Genomic DNA, 7,534 nt, shown 5'->3' with positions numbered 1-7,534 from the left:
ATTATGAGTTTCAGCATTTCTGTTGCCCTAGAAAGTCTATCTGTCTGAGATCTGGCACTGTTTCCCTTTTCACAGCACCTCATGAAGGGCTTTCTTAGCGCACACCCTTTCTGTTCCACCATGCTGGGCTTGCTGGGAGGGAGTGCATCCCGCGACTCCTGCTGCCTCGGTTCCTCTGCTTTATCCAGGGGTTCCTTTACCCAACATTTTGTGACGCGAAGTGCTTCGCCCGGAGTTTGTTCTAATTCTCCAAGGCATTCCAGAAAGTTCTCTAATGTTTTTATTCCCCCAAAGTATTATTTCGCGGTTCTCTCTGATTCTGTCTAAGAAGCACATTTCTCTTGTTTTAATCTTTCAGGTCCTTTGTCTTTTCCCACTCTTTCTCTTCCTTAGGTCACCTTATTTTATAATTCAAGTACCCCTTTTGTTCAGCAGAGGGCTCCCTCTCCATCCGTGCTTGCAGCCCTCCCAGCTAGGATTTGACGCTTGCTCCCCACGACTTTTTCCTGCCGACTTCTAACCACCAGAAATACTAGATCACTTAAACTTGGAAACAATCCCGCCCCCGCCTGGCGTGGCTGAGCTAAGGGTTTCTCTGCTGCGGAGGTTCCCTTGGTGCCCTCACAGTATTCCTGGAGCCATTTCACTCCCTGGAGCCCCTGTCGGTTCTTCATTCAAGGTTCGGTAGGGTGCACATCACCAACACCAGTTTACAACTGAGGAAACTGAGGCTTGGAGAGGCTCTCCCAAGGTCGTGTAGCTTGTGAGGTTAACCAGCAACCGGTCAGCTCTGGCTTTTCTTCGGTCCAGCTCAGCTTTCTGTTACTAGAGTTGATTACAAATCTCCCAAGGTTTGGTACGCGGTCCTTTTCTCATTCAAATTTCAAATCCACAGGCAGGAAATGTTTCTCCCTAGCTAAAAGGGCTGGGCAATTGGGCGGCCCTGTGTGTGTGTGTGTGTGTGTGTGTGTGTGTGTGTGTGTGTGTGTGTGTGTGTGTTTTCTCAGGCTCCAAGTTGGGGTTGGTTTGAGGTGTGAGCGTCAGAGCACGGTAAAGTAGGAGCTGGCAAAAGATGGCAAAGGCTCAGAGACCTACGATAGAGGCAGCTTCTGTCCACCTATCCTTGTGGAATCCCGGCCAGGGGCAGGAGTCCTGCAAAGAGGTGTAATGGGGATGCAGGGCGCCCCCTCGCGCTCTGCGGAGCTCCTCGGGGCTGGCGGGTGAAGCGCCAGCAGTTGCAGGTCCTCTCCATCCCCCTCCTCCTTTTCTCTCTCGCTCCCTCCTGCTCTCCTCTGGCTCCCAACTCCTCCCCCCACTGCCTCCCCCTCCCCTTCTGCTCCCTCGTTCTCCTCCTCCCAGCTCCCTCCGGCGCGCGGGGTCTGGAGCTAGTTGGAGCGCGGGGGTTGGTGCTGGAGCCCAGCTCCGCCGAGCCCGGCGGGTCGGCCGCGCATCCAGCGGCTGTTGGAGCATCAGGAGCGAAGCGGGCCCAACCAGAGTCGGGGACTGCGACCCGGGATTGCGACCGAGCACTAAGCCCATATCCGGAATCCTTCTTGTGCGGCTGCCCCATTCCTAGACGGGCCGCCAGCACTCAGGTTGGTCGCTGTGGTCTGCACCTCCCGAAGCCTACGGCCGCTGGGAAACCAGCACCTGCGCGTGCTGCCGGGAGGTGAGTCCCGGAGCTCCCGGTGCTTTTCCCTCGCCGGCTGGGGCTGCAAGTTGCAAACTTCAGCAACTCGGATGGGTAAGGGGGTGGGAGTCCGGGGGCGCTGGTAAGTTGGAGACAGGTTGGGGAAGCTTTAGGGGTTAGGAGAGCGAGTCCCTGGGCTTCAACGCTGTCCGGGGACACCTCGGCTGGGCGCCTTCGGTGTTGCTGCGTTCCTGCCACCCGCGCGATCCGGCTTCTGGCTCCAATGGGCTGCGATCCGCGGGTCTGGGCTGCAGCGGCGGCGGAGACCCAGAGCCCGGGCCTGGAGGAGGGGGACCGAAGAGGGAAAGGCTGGGAGAGAGCGGGGTAGAGGCGCCGAGACTGGGCCGAGATGGAGGCTCAGCGAGGGCGGGCGGGTAAACCTGGCAGAGGGAGAGTGCGGGCGGCGAGGCGCGTGGGAACGCGTGGCCGACCCAGAGTGTGAAATCTCCCGCGCAGGAACGTCCCCATGCCGCCGCTACCAACCCAGCCCTCACCGATTTCCCACCCCCCCAGACCCCCATAGGATACCCCAGTGTTATTCGGGCCCTTCGGAGCCCAGACTCTGTCCTCTAAGGCCGTGGTTGGAGGAGCCCGGGGCCCCTCGCTGTGAAGAGGGCGCGGCGGCGGGAACCCGGGACTGGAGGGGCGATTTCCTGATTTATTTTTCTCATGGTAATTTGTCTTTGTGATTGGGGCTGCCCATTCACTTTCCGCTCACGTCGTGCGGGAGATCCAGCGCGGAGGGAGGGAGCAGGGGGCGCTTGGGCACCGCGAGGGATGCGGACGGGAAAAGGGGATCAGGGGATCCGAGCCCGGCAGGAGCGGAGACAGAAAGTAGTAGCAAGACCCGCTGAGTAAAAGCGAAGGTGAGAAAGGATTGGCCGGACCATGTAGGCTCCGTGGCCTGCCTCAAACTTTAAAGAACCAGACGACCACCTGAAGCTCTGATCTCACCCCTCTTGGTCCCCTTACCCGGGCCTAGTTCTGAGTCGTCTCGCTCCGCTGCGCCAGACATGAATGAGCCCTGACTTTGGATCTAGAGCAGTGGCCTTGGGACCTTGCCCCCCCAGGCCTTCGGTCCTCCATGGACTTTCGATGGTGGGAGAAAAAGAGAGCGGGCAGAGAGCATCTGGACAGCCCACCTTGGTGGGCCACGTGTTCTTGATCAATCAAATAGGACTGGGGTATTGGAAGTTTGCCAGTGTCTACATCCTACAAGATCCTGCCTTCACTGGCCCCATCACCGATCCGTTTTCTCCACACCCTTTAGTAAATTCACCTCTTTCCACCCGTATCAGCTCTCCTGTTGCCCACCCACATCGTATACCGACTTGGACCTTATTCTGTGTTGGTCTGGCCTGCCTCCTTCCCCCTTCTCACTCTCCCCTATCTTTTTCCAGTCTTCCTTACCCTTCTTGCCTTTTTTTCTTGGCATTTACAAGTGGGTTCTTGTCTTCCCGGGAGCCCACGACCTTGAGGAAGGGACAGAATGGGACCTTACCAGTACGGGGGAGCTGTGTGTGTGTGTAGGTGTGGGTGTGTGTGTGGGGGGGTAAGAGGCTTGGAAAGAAACTACCCTGTCTCAAATCTGGCTTCTTCCCAGTGTGTGTGTGGGGGGGGATTAAAATGAAAGCAAAATGGAGGGGGGAGCTCATTTCTGAGCATCGAGAACCTTCTGACCTTCTGGGCTTTAGACAGGATCATCTAGGAGGAAAAGGCCACCTGGACTGTAACAAATCAAGAAAGGTATGTGTACCGTGTGTGTGTGTGTGTGTGTGTGTGTGTGTGTGTGTGTGTGTGTGTGTGTGTGTTCGTCCGTCCGTGTCCTTTCTGCTTATCACCAGCTATCACCACTAGTTTAGGATGGACAGCAGATCTTCTGTCTCTTCTAAAGTGCCTATGCTGTGGAACACCTGATACCAAGAGCTGATGGGGGCGGGGGTGGGGGTGGGGGGGGAAAGGCCATGAGGTTCGTACAGGGCGAACTTGCTGCCCAGTGAGGCTTAGTGCCGAGTGATAGACTTAGCTGGGTGACTCTGGTGGAACAGGACTGGGGTGGGGAGGGTCCTTCCTCACCAGCTGCCTGTTTACAAGGAGGATCCTTTAGGGGAAGGGTCTGACAGGAGGGGTTCCCTAATTTACGAGAACCAGGCTAGACAGGCAAGAGTGTCTGAGAGACCGACCAATTGATTCTTCCTTCACATTGGGATTGCGTGAATCCTGGCTTAGAAGCCCTTCCATCCCTTTTTTTCTTTCTTTTTTTCCCATTTATTTGGTTAGGCTTAACTTTTTTTTTTAGATTTATTTGTTTTACTTTATTTGTATGACTGTTTTGCCTTTATGCACGTATGTGTACCATGCATGTGCCTGTTGGATGCCCTGGCACTACTGTTGATGGTTGAGAACCACCATGAGGGTGCTGGTAGCTAAATCCAGGTTCTCTGCAAGAGCAGCAAGTGCCCTTAACCACCACCAAACTGTCTCTCTAGCATACAAGATCTCACTCAGTAACCTAGGCTGACCTCAACTCTTGGCATTCCTCCTGCCTCGGCCTCCTGAGTGTTGGGATTACACGTATGAGTCGCCATGGCTGGCTTCATCAGTCAGTTCTTACCAAGATTCAAGATGGGAGCAGTGGGCTTGGAGACTGTTGGTGTTGGGGAGTTCCCAAACTTAGACCCTACTCTAGAAAGCAAGGCAGGTAACACAATGCTGACCAGGCGGGCAATTAGAGTGGATTGGTCTAAGAGGCAGCTGGATGTTTAAAGTCAAACTATCCAAACTTTTAGTTTTTGAGTTATCTAACTCACTATATCTTTAGGCTAAAATTTAAAAAAAAATTAAGATTCTAAGACACAAGTATATCTGTTTTGGAGAGGCAGGATTGCTATTGTGTTTCTCTGTACCTTGGGGATCCACAGGAATATTCCTCAGCCCTGCTCTACCTTCAACTTCTCAGCTTCCTCTTACTTTCAGGGCCAGTCTTCTGAGAGATGATGATTCTTAGTCGAGGGTTCTGAGCTCTGTGCACCCATTGACACAAGGTTCCATATATGGAGCTGAGGCTGGAACCCAAGCCCCCTGTCCACCTCTCCGATGGAGTCTAGTGGATGTAAACTAGTTTTATACTTATGTGTGTGTGTGGGGGAATCTATGAGTTTCATTTTCCTCTACTACGGAAAAACCTTCAGAAGTTGTCTGAGGGAAGGCTGGAAGTTCACATAAGTTCTTCAGGAGTCCCAAGGAATTTCCAGAAAGCCTTGAGCCCTGAGTGTGGTTCTATAAGAGGGAAGAGAGTCCTTGGAAGAAGCAGAGGAGGGATGTAAAAAGTCAACCTAAGGGAGAGATGGCCTAGCAGTTAGGAGCGCTGGCTCCTCTTCCAGAGGAACTGGATTCAATTCCCAGCGCTCACATGGCAGCTCATAACTGTCTGTAACTCCAGTTCCAGGGGATCCAACACCCTCAGGCAGACACACGTACAGTCAAAACACCAATGCACATTACATAGATAGATAGATCTTTAAAAAAGAAGAAGAAGAAGAAGAAGAAGAAGAAGAAGAAGAAGAAGAAGAAGAAGAAGAAGAAGAAAGAAAGAAAGTCTGGAGCTAGAAAGATGACTCAAAGGTTAAGAGCACTGACTGGGCTGGAGGGATGGCTCAGCGGTTAAGAGAACTGACTGCTCTCCCAGAGGTCCTGAGTTCAATTCCCAGCAACTACATGGTGGCTCACAACCATTTATAATGTGCTCTAATGCCCTCTTCTGGTGTGCAGGTGTACCTGCAGGCAGAACTCTGTATATGTAATAAGTAAATAAAGCTTAAGAGAAAAAACAAAGAAAAAGTTAAAAAAAAAAAAAAGTCAACCTAACAAGGCTGAGGGTTGCTGTGGGGAGCGTGTGAATTCAGAAAGAAGATGGCATTGGGTCTTGTTGTTCAGAACACGGACCATAACACTCCTAGCCTTAGTGTTGGTTGCCCTTCTATATCCCATAGGGGCTCAAACAGATACTACAGTCAGCCAGTTCATTGCTTTCACTGAGATCTGAGGTAATAGAATAGACATAGAAGATGAAAGACCAAGGTTCCTGGTCGGAAGTGCACACCACCCTGTCCTACCACCCCAAGGACCCCAGGACTAAATTCTAAAACTTGCCCTTCATGCCCCAGAAGCCAGATGTGTCTCGTGATCTTCAAATGTTGACACATGATCCTCATGCATTTCCTAATTACTGAGCACCTGCTCAGTGCCAGGCACCATGCTAGGCGCTGTAGATACAACAGTAACAAGGCTTGGCTTTGGTCGCCCTTGTGGGGGTGAGTCAGCATTCCCCAGGGGAACGTGGTTACCAACATCGCCTCTGTGCCTGTGATGGGATTTACTGAGCCCGTGTTTTCTCCCTCTACATTTGTCTAGGTGACTGGACATCTAATGTCAACTTGTCCAGAGGATTTGGGTGTCCAGGGTTGCAGCTGAGAAGACTAGGATTTTACTTCCCTCTGGTGACCTCAGACTCTTATTTGTCAAGTGTGGCTGGACTCCCTTCCACCTGGGGTATAGACAAAGGCAAAGCCAGGCACCTGGATATGACAGCTGTCGGAAGGGAATATTGGTTGGCAATTTATACGTCAAGGTTTCAACTCTGGTAGTCTTGGTGACATCCTGCCATCCTCCGTCTCATGTAGTCACCTGCTCTATGCTTCCATTCTCTAAGACATGTGGGGCATATGTGTGCCCAGAAGTCACTTCTACAGAAGGGACTTTCTTGGGATTCCTAGCTTTGCATTTGAGTTCAGAATTCACTAGGATAGTCTTACATTTCTGACAATGCTTGCTTAACAACCTTGGGTTTGGTGGTTTTTTGTTTGTTTGTTTGTTTTTTGTTTTGCTTTTTGTTTTGTTTTGGGGGTTTGGTTTGGTTTTAGTTTTTCAAGACAGGGTTTCTCTGTGTAGCCTTGGCTCCCCTTGACTCATTTTGTAGACCAGGCTGGCCTCAAACTCACAGTGATCCACCTGCCTCTGTCTCCCCAGTGCTGGGATTAAAGGCGTGCGCCACCATGCCAGGCAACAAACTCAGTTTTAAATGTATGGCAAGATACCATGGTTTCATCAAATTGACAGTGTAGAGCTCTCCTTTTGAAGCTTATATGGGCAACACCTAGATTTTTAGAGGCGTCACACTTTCCAAACCTCCCTCTCTATGGCTTTGGTTTGATGGCATCTGCTTAGCTGAGGATCTTTGTATGTGTCATTTCCACATCTGACAGATTTCCTCCAAGGGTTCCCTGTGAAGAAACCTTCCTTCAACCAGCTTGCATGCTAGAAAGTGGCAGCTAGAGACGTTCCAACTGGAAGCAGAGTTCTGAAAGAAAAATGGAGAGAAGGGAGCTGTGTGCCCTGTGACTCCGCCGTGCCCCTTCCCTTCCCTTCTGCCTTGGTGTTTTTGCCTTTCTGAGCTGAGAGATACAAGCCAGACCTTGCTGAACGCACACTTTAATCTTAGCAGGAGCAGGCGGCTTACTCACAAGAAATTATTAAGAGCTGGTGACTTGAAAGTGGGGCGCGGGAGATGATGCTTTTCTGTCCACCCTGCCGCTGGGCATTCTGGAGAAAGGAGGAGGGACCGTCGGCCAGCCTCAGTTTGGGAGCCTTTGACCTTGGTCTTGAATCCTGACAGTTGTCCCATGTCTTGTTCTCCACTGTCTGTCTTGAAACTGGAGGAAGAGTATTCCATCTGGCCTTCCGAGAGTGCATGGAAAGTGTCAGTGCCACATGGGCTGCCTCCAGCCACGAAGCTGCCTCATTGATCTGTCTCTAATAAGGACGACTTAATCAGACTCACACCTA

At 51.8% G+C, this 7,534-nt stretch overlaps 1 protein-coding gene across 4 annotated transcripts in view; it reads left to right on the top strand.

Annotated features, from left to right (window-relative positions):
• Positions 1-619: 619 nt before the first annotated feature.
• SEMA5B (semaphorin 5B) overlaps positions 620-7,534 on the top strand; it is a 125,276-nt gene continuing 118,361 nt past the window's right edge. For 2 of the 4 annotated variants that reach the window (XM_084800618.1, XM_084800615.1), the window contains exon 1: positions 1,008-1,669. The gene's annotated coding sequence lies outside the window, so the exon portion shown is untranslated. Of the gene's footprint in view, positions 857-1,007; positions 1,670-7,534 lie in introns of those variants that run through there. The other 2 variants (XM_084800616.1, XM_084800614.1) reach the window with 2 other exon arrangements.

This window comes from Acomys minous (assembly GCF_964271855.1).
Source record: "Acomys minous genome assembly, chromosome: 11".
In the NCBI taxonomy this organism is placed as follows: domain Eukaryota; kingdom Metazoa; phylum Chordata; class Mammalia; order Rodentia; family Muridae; genus Acomys; species Acomys minous.
The sequence above is the reverse complement of the archived record's forward strand: the minus strand, read 5'-3'. Positions and strand labels throughout refer to the sequence as shown.